The 15892-nt window shown below is 40.0% G+C and overlaps 1 protein-coding gene across 2 annotated transcripts in view; it reads right to left on the bottom strand.

Moving 5' to 3' along the window:
- FRMD6 (FERM domain containing 6) overlaps positions 1-15892 on the bottom strand; it is a 75030-nt gene extending 59138 nt beyond the window's left edge. Inside the window, exon 1 of one of the 2 annotated variants that reach the window (XM_080809317.1) lies at positions 15755-15892. The gene's annotated coding sequence lies outside the window, so the exon portion shown is untranslated. The remainder of the gene's footprint in view (positions 1-15754) is intronic. The other variant, XM_080809318.1, reaches the window with a different exon arrangement.

Raw genomic sequence — 15892 nt, 5'->3', positions numbered from 1 at the left:
TGAATAGTCATCTATTATAATATCAAACTCTAATGATAGAACTCTCAATCATACCATATGGCTATATTTCTATCTGCATTTAGGTAGAAAAACCTCATTAATTAAGCTACATATACCATTCTGAAGACCTATTATTTTATTTTACATTTTGCATCTCAGAGAATTGAAAGAACACCATTTGGAATTATTCTTACAATTACATAATTATTCCCATAACCAAACATTAAAATATATATACATATATATATATAATTTTTTAATTACCATAGGAAGCAAATCAATGATATCTTCATTTATTTCTTTGAAGAAAATGTTCTATTGTATAGCTATATTCTATGGGTAATCAAAACACAATCTTTACAGTTTTTGAAAACTTAAAATTTATATTTTTCAATGCTACATTAAATCTAACTACATATTACTATTATGAAAGTTATATTTTATATGTCAGACTTGGAAATATATGGATTTTCATAAACACAGTTTATAGTTTGTATTATGAGTCAACTGCTCCTGGCCTGTGGAAGGTTCAAAGTCATAAAGATACTTACAAAATAACTACCATTATCATCTCACTCCTAGGCCACTGGGCCAAGCACAACAACTCAAATGGTCAGAGGCCCATGTCATTTTTAAGACTACTTCCTCACAGAAAACTTGATCACCAGAATAAGAGTGGACAACACCACTTGTCAAACCAAGGAGAAAAAACTGCAGGAATGGTTAAATGGGTGTTTCCAATGGATTAAGCTTTGTGTCTCAGGTGAGCCCCAGGAAAGCAGAGGAACGCTATGCATACTGTACTGTCACTTCGAGAAAACTCATGGCATGAGGAAACAAGAAACCTGTTCTGATGCAGGCTGGGAAGAAACGCCAAACTCAGGTTATTTCTAAAAAGACCTTGTCTTCTTGCACTGAGAAATCAGAAATAATTTCTATCACTGCAGTCTATTGATGGTTTTTAAAACCCAATATATACTTACGGTCTTTTGAAAGTTTATGGAACAAAATTTGCATTTTTCAGTCTTTTGAGTATTTAAGCAACAAAATGTGTATTTCCAATGCCAACCTGAAATATGAATACGTATCACTATCGTACAATTTACACATACATATCATTTACACGTCAGAGTTGGGAGGTACGCATAAACACAATTCTGTTACCTTTTTTTTTAATGCGTCAAATGCTTGCTTCCCTGACTCGCTGAAGGTTTAAATCTAGATGACAGTTCTCTCACATCATACATATCACAGAGAATAAAACCATAATACTGGCTTACATCAAGAGCCAACAGTTTTCCAGAAGCAACAGAAGAATTCAAGAGAGTAGAAATATAGCATCTTGTGTGTTCTCAAAACATCTTATTGCCTACCTGAAAAGACAGGACTAACATCCATAGCACAGACAATAACATCAAGAAAAAGATAACACAAACACAAATCACCACCACAACAGGTCTGGTTAAGGTTCAAGCTCTAGAAAATGGAATTCAACTGACCACTAACCAGCCTACCAGGCCCCTGAACAACATTTCATAGCCTTTCCCATCCCCTTGCAATTATTTATTTCTGTTTCCTCAACTGAAAATAATTTATAAATTAAAATGCATTCACTTAGATCCTGTGTCTATGAAATGCTGCTTACAAGTTCCCCGAAAACTTATTGGTCAGAAATACAAGTCTAGTTCCAGAATACATAAACCAAAAAAAAAAAAAAAAAATCATTAAAGGAAACTTTATAAGTTAGGTAACTTTCATTAGCTTTCCCTGTTGGTTTTTACTCTACAACTAAAATTCATGACAATGTCTCTTTAATTTCTGTAGGCACCAGGAAAAGCAAGTAATTCAGTAAATTACAAATAATCAGTTAAACATTCTCTCGGTAACTTAAAATTAATGTGGGCTCAGTTAATGCATATTTGGGATTAAAAAGATTTATCTGGCATTTATTTTAAATTCTATATGACATTTGACATTTCTTAAAAACTATGCCCTGATTTGGTTTCCTTAAATTTCCTTAAGCTCACATTTGAAAAGCCTGGGTTTATTTGAACTAAAACTTCCTTAAATATGTTAATTTTCTGAATCTCCTTCTATAATTACCAGTAACATGAGTTTCTCAACAGAAATTTCAGAAATGGCACCATGGCAGCTGACCTTTGTTTCAGTGTGACACTAAACTATGCAAAAAATTAACTAAACCCATCTAAATATAGTGGGAAAGTTAAGTATAGAATTCTATTTTCTTTGGAAAAAAAAAAAGCCTAAGACATTTCTGATTGCTGTGATAAAATATATGCACCACACAAAATTCCACTCTATTTTTTGGCTCACATATGCCACTAACTTTACTGCTAAGGTTTTTCATAACACTGCTATTACATCACTCCAAGATCAGACCAATAAACTATTAATATTTTTCTGTCATGGGCTCAGAAATAGAAAATAAAGGTACTAACCACTCGAGAGGGGAAAAATCAGTTTATTTTTTTATATCCTATTTTTGGAAGCTGTAAGAAAAGTCCTTAATTCAAACATCTTTAAAATAGTTAGGGTTTCATAAAATTTAAGTTGGTTTCCAAGTTAGCTATATCTGAAATTTCTAGTCCAATTTCCCTTTTGTCTCTCATTTACTTATTTAAATCGAGTTGAACTTAGGCATCAAACAAAACAAACTATAAAGTTATTCCCACTCTTACCAGAGTGCTCTCTTATAAGGTCTCAGAACACCCTACATCTTAGTAGTACTTATCAAAACTGGGACACCTGGGTGGCTCAGTGGGTTAAAGCCTCTACCTTCGGCTTCGGTCATGGTCTCAGGGTCGTGGGATTGAGCCCTGCATCGGGCTCTCTGCCCAGCAGGGAGCCTGCTTCCCCCTCTTTCTCTGCCTGCCTCTCTGCCTACTTGTGATCTCTCTCTCTTTGTCAAATAAATAAATAGAATCTTTAAAAAAATACTTATCAAAATTGAACAATTAGATACTTTGTTATTTCATATCTGCCTTTCCAGCCAATAGGTTAAAGCTTCAGGAGAGCAGGAACCACAATGCCTGTTGAACTCACACTACCGCCAGGGCCTTCTGCATAGGGTACATACTAGTTGTCAAAAGAATGAAAAAATAAGACATTTAAAAGAGTATTAGCCTTAGAAGGAAGCATGTCTAAAATAATAAAATGCTATGTAATAATGATCCACTTATTTGGAAAATTCATCCATCTACATAACAGAATCAGAACTGGCAATAAAAGGTGTTTAGTGAATTAATACTCAAATGAATTACACAAATCCTGCTACAAAGAAATGGGCATAGTAAATTAAGAAAGCTCTATTTGAGGAAATACATTTTATATAAATTTTTGGTATTTTTTTACTTTCACCTTTTTTTTTTTTTTAAGATTTTATTTATTTGACAGAGTAAGAGAGCACAAGCATGGGGAGCAGTAGAAGGAGAGGGAGAAGCAGGATCCCGGCCAAGCAGGGAGCCTGATGTGGGGCTTGACTGCAGGACCCCGAGATCACGACCTGAGCCAAAGGTAGGCGCTTCACCATCTAAATACAGATTACATAAAGTAGGATGTACTAAGTTCCAGTGAAGTGATACAGACGTTCTGCAGCACTGGTCAGTACAAGCAGAAGAGCAAGGAGGACCCAGACTAAGTATTAGTCTGATAATGGAGACAATGGGGGACAATGAGGAGCACAGTTTGGTTAGACTTAAGGATCTGTGAGATGACACTGGAAAATAATCCAAGGGTCTATAATATAAGGACAGCCACTTCATGTGCCTACTGGGGCAGGCAAGAAAGGAGGGAAGCCTGTAGATGAAGATGCCAACAGCCACTTGGTCTCAGTGTTGGGGGCAAGACGATCTCTTCTGGGGTCGACAGTGGCCTGCACAGTACAAACTCCATATAAAAGGGGAAGCTGTTATGTTGCCCACAAAGAATCATTGCCATGCCTTCTGGTTTTTCAAAAGGCGGCGCAGGGTTCAAAAAAACTTCTTTAATTAAAAAATTTCAGCTTTTAAATGTTGGTAAAAGAATGTTCTAATACTATGTTAGAAACCCAAACATGTCTGCATCCAGTCTTCCCGGGGGGCTGCAGGGTGCAGCTCTGGTTTGGCAGGTTGAGTTCCATGCTTAAGAGCTCTGGACTTCATCCTGTAGTCACTGACTTAAAAGACTTAACATTTATTTCAAAATTTGCTTAGTTTTATACCTCTGCACACTCCAGTATTTACCATGTAAAACACCTAAGGCTGCCAAATTATTTCACGTTGGCCTTGTGTCAGAATTTCTCTGTTACAAGCCAATTACGCTCATTTAACTAACTGTGGAGTGACTTATAAGTTTCAGCTGAAAAAACATTCAAAATGATACTAATAAAGCAGTGTTGACAGCGCAGTACCTAAGAGAATGCTGACATTATGTGTATACCACAGCCCACTGGAAACACATATAGCCCCTGGAGCTCCACTTCTCAAAAAACACGCACCATAATCCACTGCGAAATAAAAGCCTTTGTTCTTTCCAGCATTTTCCCATAATTAGCAACTTTCTAAAGACTATCGCTATACTTTTCTTTTATTACCAAACAACACTCAAACACATGTAACAAAGTTTTAATTCTACCATTCACTGTAAGCCTTTAACTACCCAAAAACAATATTTTAAGCATTAAAGGCCTATGTGTTAACATTTTAATAAGCTCAGGGAAAGAAAAGATAATTAGTATCAGAGACTTGCAGATTCATTTTGATGATAGTATTACAGAAAGTTAGCATTATAATTGAAAGGTAATTCCCAGAAGAGAAAATTCTTGGTGCATAATTATGATATACAATACAGAACTATGAAAATTGCATAATCACATGCTTTGAAATAATATTCACAACGGAAGATACCAGCAAGGTATAAAAGAAATATTAAACGAGCAATGTTTCTATTACTTAATTTGTTCTGGCTCTTGGGAACCCCTAACCCGAACCATCCATTCCATGAACGAAGGCTTCCAGGTCCGTGGGGCACTAGGATATGTGGCTGGTCAAGCTGAAACCTATCATGATTGCTGAAAAAGAAGCCAACTGGAAGCACAGGTCTCCCTGGGGCTCTGTTGTATCCTTTTCAAAGAAAGGATCAACGAGTTAAAGTAAGGAACACGTCTTTACTAGAAACAGAACAAAAAGTCTCAACACAAGCGACAGTGCTTCCAGGATATAGTTCTTACCAAAGGGATGCAATTTAGAATAAAGAAACTGCATTAGAACTGTTTTTTCTATTTCTAAAAAAACTGACTACAGTCTAAACACTAGGAGCTCTACCAGTAATAACTCGAAGGAAGCTCAAAGGTTCCCCCCATCCCTACCAAAACCTGTTGAAGACCTTCATGGCCTCTAGTATTCTGAAGTCCCACCCCACAGTCTATCAGACATATTAAAGAGTACTCACATTCAATATTGGATATTTATAAGAAATATCACTGAACTGAAAATAAGAATTCTCTTTCAAAAGTGTTTTATTCCCTCTTGAACCCACTCCAATTGGGTTTTTTCCCTCCACCAACACAGCTCTGATCAAGGTCCCAGTGACTTCTCTTGTTAAATCCAATGAGCAACTCAGTCCTCATCTTACTTGACCTCTCACACCTCTCAACCTATGACACCACTGATTCACTCTCTCTCCCTTCAGACACTGTCTTTACATGACTTCAAGGATATTCTTCCAATTTCCCCCCTATCATTCTGGCTGTTCCTCCTCAGTCTCCTTTACTCCTTTACTGGTTGCTTCTTACCAACTCAATCTCTACAGGCTGAAACACCTCAGGCTCAGTCCAAGCACCTCATCACAGAAAAACAACTCATAGTTCATTCTTCCCACCTTGTGGGTCAACAGAAATGGCAGCATCTTCTAATAATAACACTTACTTAGCGAATGGAGACACTTAGGTCCACTATGTTGGAAATATGTGCAGAATTCTTATCTTGTAAGATAATTTCTTAGGAGATTTCTTCTCTTCTTCAACAAACTGTACATACTGGTATAACCCAAGGCTTGGTCCATGGATTGCTTTCTTCGTCTACAAACATTCCTTAAAGGAGCTCATCCAAATTCTGTTGGCATCTTCCAAATTTGAATCTCCAGCCTGGATGTCTTTAACTCCAGATTCCTATATCCAACAACCTACTCAACCTCTCCACTTGGAAGTCAAACTTTACATGTTTAAAGCAGCTCGTAGTTGTCTCCTCCATCAGATCCCCATCCTGGTTCATAGCAACTCAATAATTATGCAAAAATCTCAAGGTTATCCTTATTCCAATCTCTCTCACACTCCTCTAACAGTTGGCCAGGCAATCTCAGTGGTTTGATCTACAAAATAAACTCTGGTCATTTCTCACCACTTCCTCTCCTGCTATTGACATTTCTCAGTTTGGATCATTATCAGCAGCTGCTAACTTGTATCCTGGCTTCTGCCCTTGACCACCCTACTCCATTTTTGTCTCAATATAGCAGCCAATGAGTCTATTAAAATGCAAATCAAATCCCCTTGCTCCCCTACTCAAAAGGTCTCCAATGATTCCCCATTTCACTCAGTAAATGTTGAAGTTCTTAAAATGGGCCACCAGTCAGACCCTATAGGATTGCCACCTAAACCTCTCTGACCTCATCTACTACTATTCTGTGACCTCACTGTTCCTGTAACACACCAAGCACACTTCTGCCTGAGGCCTTTGTTAATTTCTGATGGAATGTTCTTTACCCCAAGTATCTCTGTATGGCCAACTTTCTCCTTCAAGTCTTCTTCTCAGTGAGTCCTACCTTGACCATACTATTTTAAATTGCCAAGGGCCCCAGTACCCACCTCCAGCACCACCAACGTCCATTACCCTATTCTAGTTTTCTTTTTCCAACTACAGTTAGTACTTTCTAAAATACTATAAATTTGCTTTGTTGTGTTTATTGTTTGTCTTCTAATAGGATATAAACTCCAAGAAGGCAGGTCTTTTGTCTTTATTTTGTTCACTGACATATCTCTAGGGTCTAGAACAGTGTCTGGCACACAGTAGGCACACATTATATTAAATGAATAAAGTTAGATACACATTTAATAATTTCAATTTCATAGTTTTCTCTTAATATTTGAGCCTTTTACTAGATCCTAACCTTCTTATTGTTTGTTGTTGTTCCCAGAAAAGCTCCTTTGTGCCTGAAGAAGAGAAAGATCCCAGCCTGATCTCAGGGCCCAACACAAATTTAGAAGCCCCAGGGAAGCAAGGGACATCCTCCTTTTGGCCATTAGTGATTCTCCCTAAAACTAGGACTCCATTTAGCACTTATCTGGAAACATCTAATTCTTTTCCACATACATGTATTTTGTTTCCCCACCTAGACAAGACGTACTTTGGCAGGACTTGCACAAAGTATTCAAGATGGTCCTGGATATCTCATAGAGGTGTAAAATCCATTTTTCGATGGTCTTAGTAAACTGAATGCTTTATTTATTTTTTTTTAAAGATTTTATTTATTTATTTGATGGACAGAGATCACAAATAGGCAGAAAGTCAGGCGGGGGTGTGGGGGGGAAGCAGGCTCCCTGCGGAGCAGAGAGCCCGATGCGGGACTCAATCCCAGGACCCTGAGATCACGACCCACTGAGCCACCCGGGCGCCCAGTAAACTGAATGCTTTAAAAAAATGCCTGCTGCGTTCAAGATACTACACAACGAAAAAAAAGATACTACACAACGTGTAACAGGGCATGGGGTTACACAGAGTATGTCCTGTTTTTAATGAACACAGTAGAATGATACATCATGGTTATTCTGGAGGAGCCTGTGCCTATTTTCACTGGACTTATAATTATGCTGTTTAGATGTAAATGTGTCTTTCTAATGTGCTTAAGTTTGTTTTTCTTAAATGGTCCTTTTGAAACTTTGAAACTTTCAGACTATTAATTTCCATTGAATGAATGGTTTAAAATCGTAAGCTTTGGGTCTCATGAGAGAAAATTATAAAGGGGTCTGGCCCACATTATATAAATGGTGCCAATGGTGGGGGGTGGGGATGAGAGAAATAAACAATTGCTTTATACCAATAATCGTGGTTTTCTCTAAAAGTACATAAAATCTGTATAGAGCAAAAGACATCAGCCATTTGGTACTCTTTACATTTAAAAATACTTTGCACAAACTTAATTATCATAAAGAGAATATTTTTTAATCTGAAGATTTATCTTTTGGCATCTGGAAAGAAATAATTATCTAGGGGCGCCTGGGTGGCTCAGTGGGTTAAAACCTCTGCCTTCGGCTTAGGTCATGATCCCAGGGTCCTGGGATGGAGCCCCACATCAGGCTCTCTGCTCAGCAGGGAGCCTGCTTCCTCCTCTCTCTCTCTGCCTGCTTCTCTGCCTACTTGTGATCTCTATCTGTCAAATAAATAAATAAAATCTTTAAAAAAAAATAATTATCTAGCAAGCAGAAGCTGAGAGACTGAGACTACTGGAAATTAGACAAGAATTAGGAAGGATCAATCAATTATTGATCAATGAACAGGCCAGCAGTTACTCTTAGTGCAGCAACATAGACTGCCCGATATCTGCAACTGAGAAATACTAGGTTTTGTTGCCTGCTGAATGTCATCAAAAACAAAACATAATAAAATCTCAAGTTGATTGTAAATTAAAGGTTCAGGCACTTCCAAGAAAACTAAAAATCCTACAGCATCAATTCTTTTGTCCTCAGTAATAAGAGCTAACATTACTTGGTAATTTAGTGTGTCAGACCATGCCATTGCTTTATGTGTACTATTTCATTTAATAATCAAAACAACACGGTGGTATTGTTACTATCATTATCTTTGTTTTACAGATAAGGAAAAAGAGGTTCAGAGAAGTAAGGAACTTCCTCAAGGTTACACACTGGAAGATAGTGGAGCCTGGATCTCCACCCTAGAGGACTGATTTCAAAGACTTCGTTCTTACCATTGTACTTTCCTGCTTCTCTTCCATGCTGCCCCCAAAACACACTACTCTTTCTGCAGTAATTTCAGCGAGCAACTTGTCAGAGTTGTGACCCTATGGTAAGCACATTTTTTATTTCCTAAGATTATACATGCTAAGCTTTTGCTGTTCTAAGCAGTATCTCATCTGAGCAAAATGTATATACTACCCATTTGTAAAACTTCTGTTATTCTGTTTTTCACCTTCCTAATGAGCCTAAGTCAAAATTCTAAGCCTTTTCTTAAGCCACAAATTTAAAAGAAAAGAATGCCCCTTTTCTCTTCAGGGAAACACGAAAGAAAGATGCGTATATATCTCATTTGTTTCCTTTTGTAAGCACGTTGTTTTATCTATTAGGTTTCTCATAATTCTATGTTTTACAGTAAATGCTTCCTGGATACTGCAGTAGACTTCAGCAACTCAATTTCACTGTTGTTGTAGGTGGAGACAGGATGTTTCCGGGGATGTTTACAAAAAGATAACTTGAAGGAGGAGGAAGGGTTTCCAGGGGAGGAGAAAAGTGTGTAAAAGGTGGGGATATAATGGCAGGAAGAGGCAAACAAAAAACAAAAAACAAAAAAAGAATTTTTCACACTATCTTCTTAAGAGTGAACTATTCTGAAAATATTTAGAAAGCAGTCCTTTGAAATTGGGGTCCAGCCCAGATCATTTATAGATCATTGTTATGAAACACTGAATCAGAAGGGACCTTGAGATGTCACCTACCCATCATTCAATACCCAACATCTCACTGGAAAGGCCTAGAACATAGGGAGAAGGAACAAAGGGAGAAAGAGACGTTCCAAGAGACTTCTGTATGGGAGAAGTAGAACAGCCTTGAGGAGATTAAATTCTGCCTCACTGTGCTATTCCTCTGTTTACTCTGGGCAGGTCTGAGTCTATCTCAATAGAGCCACAGGAGACCTTGGTGTCAATCAGAAAAGGGCACCCCATCCTTATGCCAGTGGACTCTGATTGGGCTGCAGAGTTGGGGGCTAGGTTTTAGTGCTTAGACACTAATGTAGGCTAGACTGGGCCTCAGTCCCTCCACTTCTAAAAAATGGTAAGGCTAGCTGCCATCTAAGGTCTCCTCCCTCTTCTCAGTCCTCAGTTAAAATCTGGCAATATCCAGCTCTTATATTCCTGTATCCCTGAAACACTAGGATTCTGTGGATGGAGTTGAGACTTCCGTGTTTTTGTAATGCTGCATTTTTTTTCTCTCACATTTCTGAAGTACTTTTCTCTTTTCATCTTAAGACTACATTCTCCTTTCAACTCCAAAGTGCTCAAATTTTCTTCAGCAATCAAAAGGTCATACCCCACATACCAGCCCCAAACTCCCCAAAGGTCCACCAACAGAATGGATAAATAAACTGGGTATATTCATCCACAGAAATAAAAGAAAAAAGCACTGCTATCTGCATCAATTTGGACATGACACTATGTTGAGCTGAAGAAGACACAAAAGGGAACTTATATTTGATTGCACTTAAATGCAGTCTGAGAACAGGTTAAAACTAACCTACGGCAATGAACGTCAGAATAGCAGTTATTATCCCTGGGGCAGGGATTACGAATGTAAGGAGAGGCTTGGTTGGGGGGAGGTTGGGGGTGGGGAATGAGGTAATGATCTGTTCTTCTGATTTGGATGCTGGTGCCTGGATATAATCACTTCATGGTATACACTTCTGATCTGTGCATTTTTCTGGTTGTATGTAATTATTCAGTAACAAGTTCAAAGAAATAAAGCCTCAGGGACACCACTCCCCAAGCCATCTACTGAAACTGGACAGTACAAGTGTTGCTACTTGTGGGGAGAAAAATAACTACTCATTTAATGTAAACCACACAAAGAACTACCTAATTTCCTAAAATCTTCATCCAGAATTTGTGTGATTTTTATGATTTCCTCCTTCATAGGAAAACTGTGGCTATGTTAGTATAAAACAATTGCTTTTCTGGGTTCATATACCTGAAAAACATTACTGCTCAATGCTTTATAATAAGTATGTATAAAGGCAGGGTTATTAGAAAATCTCTAAAAATATTCCTGGATAATCAATTAGGAATGCTGAAGGTTCTAAATAGTTATTTTTGGTCAGAATTATCCCAGTTATCACATTAATGAAATACACTGGATAATGCCCAAATCGCTACTTAGTTTTCCTCCTGTACAGGTTAAACCGTTAGGTAAGGCCACAGAGGTGGGGAAAGGCATTCAAGAAAACGTTATGCTCAGGCAGCTCCAAGGAAGCTCCAGTAAACAATGCCTTCTCCTCTGGCCTACAACTGGTTCATGTGAATTTTGTGCAGCACTCCATTTTTCTCCTCCTGAGAAAATTCTTCCTGTCAGATCAGTGATTTCTTTCCCCTTCCCAGTGTTCTAGAATCTCTTCTTGATCAGTATGGTATACTACATGATTGTGGCACTACATACAGATAAAAAGTGATGTTATACAAACGTGCATCAGAGGTAATTACACCACCAAATCATATCAGATAACCTGGAAAGCATAGGTAGCTTATTTTCACTCAAAATTTTAGGATCACTATGGCCATTACTACTGTAGAATTCCTCTGGTCCCATAGCATGGCAGGCAGACTCTAGGGCTCACAAACGTTTGGGATAATAATTAGATATTTGCAGAATCTTTAGAGTTTAGACAGAAAATGTTTCCAGTCTTTGAAATGAGAAGTGCTATGGGCTGGGGCGGGGGGGGGGGGGGGCCGAACACGATGATAAGCATCCAGTTCCCAAACATTATTTAACACCAAAGCAGCAGTTTGACACAAATGCAGGCAAGCTTTCTAAGATAAATACCACTCAACAGCACCTAGGTCATGTTGTCTATAGACTGTGCTGGGGACCTTAATACTAACCCTTTTTCTCCTCAGTTAAAAAGACCTGACTTTTTAGTTTCCACTTTTAAATAGAAATCTTCCCCTACTTCAGCCTTGTTTTAAATATTCATCCTCCCAAGATCAGATTTCCCTTGCAACTCAATGCTCTGTACTCCACTTCCTCCTTCCTCTCAAATTATTCCTTTGACTTGTTTCTACTTAAATTTAGAGGCCCGCAAAGCCTTTTCTTCTAGATAACAGGCAATTCCGAAAATCTTTTCTACTATCCCCCATGTCAAAGTTTAATTATAAAGGTCAACAAGTACTATTTTTCCTGTTTGGGTTTAGGAAAGATACATTTTTAAAAAAAGATGTTATTTACCTATCTGAGACAGAGATAGCAAAAGCGGGGTTAGGTGGAGAGGGAGAAAAAGAAGCAGACTCCCCACTGAGCAGGGAGCCCCAGGATGTGACCGACTGAGTCACCCAGGTGCCCCTAGGAGAGATACATTTTAACTAAAATTTCACCACTCATAAAATTCCATCATTGTATCTTTTCTATTCTCCCCACCTACACTCAATTGTTTAATATACAATCACAATGTAATTAAACTCCCAAATGTGTAATTATATAATCAAAGACTCCTTAAAAGTATATAATTTTAAGTGTGCAACACACACCCTTTATAACTTCAGTACTGGAACAACAGTTTTTTTTTTTTTTTTTTTTAGATTTTTTTTAAATTATTGGAGTTTTCTTAGAGGTTGTGTTTGCTGTTTCTTAATGGTGAGGGAGCAAGGTAGAAGAATCGTCATGTAAGGACTAACTGCTTTATAGAAAACCAGAAACTGTGTTACAACAGGATTCCACTGAAGATTGCAAACACAGAAAACTCTTTATTTTCTTTAAAACAACGTTGGAATTTCCTAACTGAAAGCCAAAGATTCTATGCTTTGCCCATAAGAATACACAATACTAAATACTTCTGGCTTTCCTACAGAGACTTCATTCACCGAACCAGGGTATTTATAAGGTTTGTATAGGAAAAACCCATCTCTGCATAAAAACAGAAAACTTTCTGTCCTTTAGAACACTTAAAACAGTATTAAAAGGACTTTAGAGAAGGTCCCTGAAATCTAGTTCTGAACTCAGAAAACCACCTAAGGGATAATTTGTGAATGCCATCTGGGATCCAGGCAGTTTCATCAACAAAAGGGAAAACTTGTTGAGATCATCCGAATCTAAAATTCACATACATTTTTACATCTGGACTGAATTAATCTTTTCTTAGTACTGGCTTTCATGTAATAAAATAATTGTTTGCAGGTTTTATTTTTTTTTTTAAACCCTCAGTCTCAAAATCAGAATGTGCAGCATCCAAGCTGAAAACTACAAAGAATTCCTTTATCAAAAAAGTTGAGAGACGGGACTCATTTACACTAAACTCTGAACTTGACAATTCAGTCAAAAACAATTCTGTTTGAAAACTTTCATTTCAAGCATCTGCCACAAAAAGGCTACACAAGTCTATTATGTCATAAGTTCTGAAAGCCAAAGGCTTTATAACTGTAGTTAAAAGTGGAAACAAAGTCCAGAAACTAGAAAAGCTCTACAACCCCCGCTTCCCTGGATTCAGCTAGCCCAACTGAATGAGTTTTTACAGGATGGGTTGCCAGAAATGATTACCTAGCACATGGACTCTTTGCTTTCAACCACAGTGTCTCCATCCTAGCCCCCATTGTTTTCCTGGAGAGCCAGGAGCATCTTAAACCAGCAAGTTCAAATTACGTACTTGAAGCTGGTAGCTTACCCAGGTTGCCCCCCAAAAAAGGGAATGGAAATAGAGAAAGATTTCCTTTCCCTTAAGATGTTTTGAGTTCTGAAAGAACTGCTGAGTACTGTGGTCCATCAGTGTCAGATCTTGGGTATTTTTACAAGCAATTCAAAAGGGAGAAAATTAGTTCATATTACAGTCAGTCTGCTTTCTGGAGAAGACATTCTGCAGATAACTTACTTGATAGGAGATATCCCCTGGGGGACCCTTCTCATCTAATGATCCCAAAGGCCCATTTTAATATGAAATATAAATCCAATATGTTTACAAACATACTGAAAGAGCATTTAGATGTCAGCTGTCTCATACTGTGGAGTAATTTCATTTTTAACATAATACTTTTATTTCTCAAAACCACACCCAAGGAAAATGATTAAGTGCTACAAGTTTTATACTACAAAGGACAACAGCAAAAGCATCTGTTTTCCTGCCTCTCTCCCCTTGGTCTTCTCCCCTCCCCCACTCTCTATGGAGCAGGCTGTTTGTAAGTCTTGGTGGTTGTTAAAATTACTTTCTACAATACTCTCATAATGCTGTAAATTCTGAAAAACTTCTTATCCTTTAACATTGCTGAGCCTGAATTTATGCGCTGCTCTAAGAGGAAAAAAATCCAAAAGTCAAAAGCCTTTTTAATGACAGATGTATTACGGAAAATTTTCCCCACAAAGTTTTGATGCTGTGAAATATCAACTCCCTGAAATCACAGAAAGGAAATGACTTACATTCTTGGAAAATGAAGCCACTAGCAGCTTTCTCCAACAGTATTTTCTAATCCCTAAACTACACCCTGTGGCAACAGGGAGTATTTCGTGCAAAAGCTAAATTTAAATAGATGCTTATAAAACCAATAAACAAACATTGTGGGATCTCAGAGAAAAGGGGACAGAATCAAATACTTTTTCTGCACACTCAAAAAAAAAAAAAAAAAAAAAAAAGCTGGAGAGCACAGGCTTGAAGTCAAAAGCAACCTGAGAACGCTTGCTGAAGTTTTCCTTCCCCGCTGTGGGCAATGCAAAGCTCCTGAGGGAAATTCTGGCAACACAGATTTTGCCAAAAAATAAAAACGAAAAGGGTGTAAAAGAGCTAATATTTCTTTGGACACTAACTACACAACTGCACGGCCTGAAAATCTGCCAGCTTTCAATTCAACTTTAAAATACGCTTGTTTTGACAGCTTTCCATTTATTCGAGCCCTTAAAGAAAACGCCCTCCCCATTAGGTTATGCTGTCCCGGGACTCGAGGTGCTGTAAAAAGCCCTGTGGATCTCACAAGGGTGGCCCCCAGCGGTTCATACCTGACAGTTCCTGGCCCTCCTCGAGCACAGGATGGTGGTCTCCTCTGCCCGGGGCCCGGCCTTCACGCCGCAAGCACCTCCAGGAACCCAAATTCTGCAGGCCGCGCCCCCCACTCGCATCCCACCGAGGCCCCCTTCTGGCGCCGCGGAGCCCCAGCTCAATCTCCGGCTCCCCGACCAGACACTTCAGGGACCTTGGGGCAGACGCCGCGCTCGGGTCTCCGCCGGCAGCCCGGCTGCACAGCCCCGGCGCGCGCACAACAGGCGGCACTGCACCCAGGATTCCAGGGTTTAGGGGCTGGCCCCGGCGCCCCGTCAAAGGCGCGACCGATGGGGCGCAACCGACAGGCGCCCCCAGAACAGGGTGCCGGAGACCACCGGGGAACCGAGCGCGGCACCGTGAGCCCGCGGCGCAGCCCGCAGCCCCGGTCGGCCTCCCGCCCTCGCCGCACAGGCGGCCCCGGAGCTCCGCGCCTCCCCCGCTGCCTGGCTCGGCTGCCCCGGGGCCCTGTCCTTCCGCCCCCGTGTGCGCGAACTCTGCCGGGGGAGCGGCGACCTTCCAGCCCGGTGCCCGACGCCCAGAGCCGAGGAAGCAAGAAGAAGGCGAAGAAAGACGCAGAGAAGGGGACACTGCTTTGGCTGGGGCTCTTCACTCGCAGAAACCCTCCCAAAGTCCCGTCCAGCCGCCGCCGCCGCCCGGCCGGCAGGGGGCACAGTGGGCAGCCGGGGCGCGGTGGCCCGGCTAGGGGGCCCCTGGGAGGCCCCCAGACGCCGAGTTCCCGCTCGTACCTCGCAGAAAGCCCGGAGCACCCGGCGTCGGACTCTCGTCAGCACCCCAGCCCCTCCTGCTTGCACCGCGCCACCCCGGCTCGTCTCAGCCCCTCTGCCCTGGCAGCCAGACGGGCGCTCCGTGTCCGCCCCGCCCCC

Source organism: Martes martes (genome assembly GCF_963455335.1).
Source record: "Martes martes genome assembly, chromosome: 7".
NCBI lineage: Eukaryota > Metazoa > Chordata > Mammalia > Carnivora > Mustelidae > Martes > Martes martes.
Note: the sequence above shows the minus strand (reverse complement) of the source record. Positions and strands in the feature narration are given on the sequence as shown.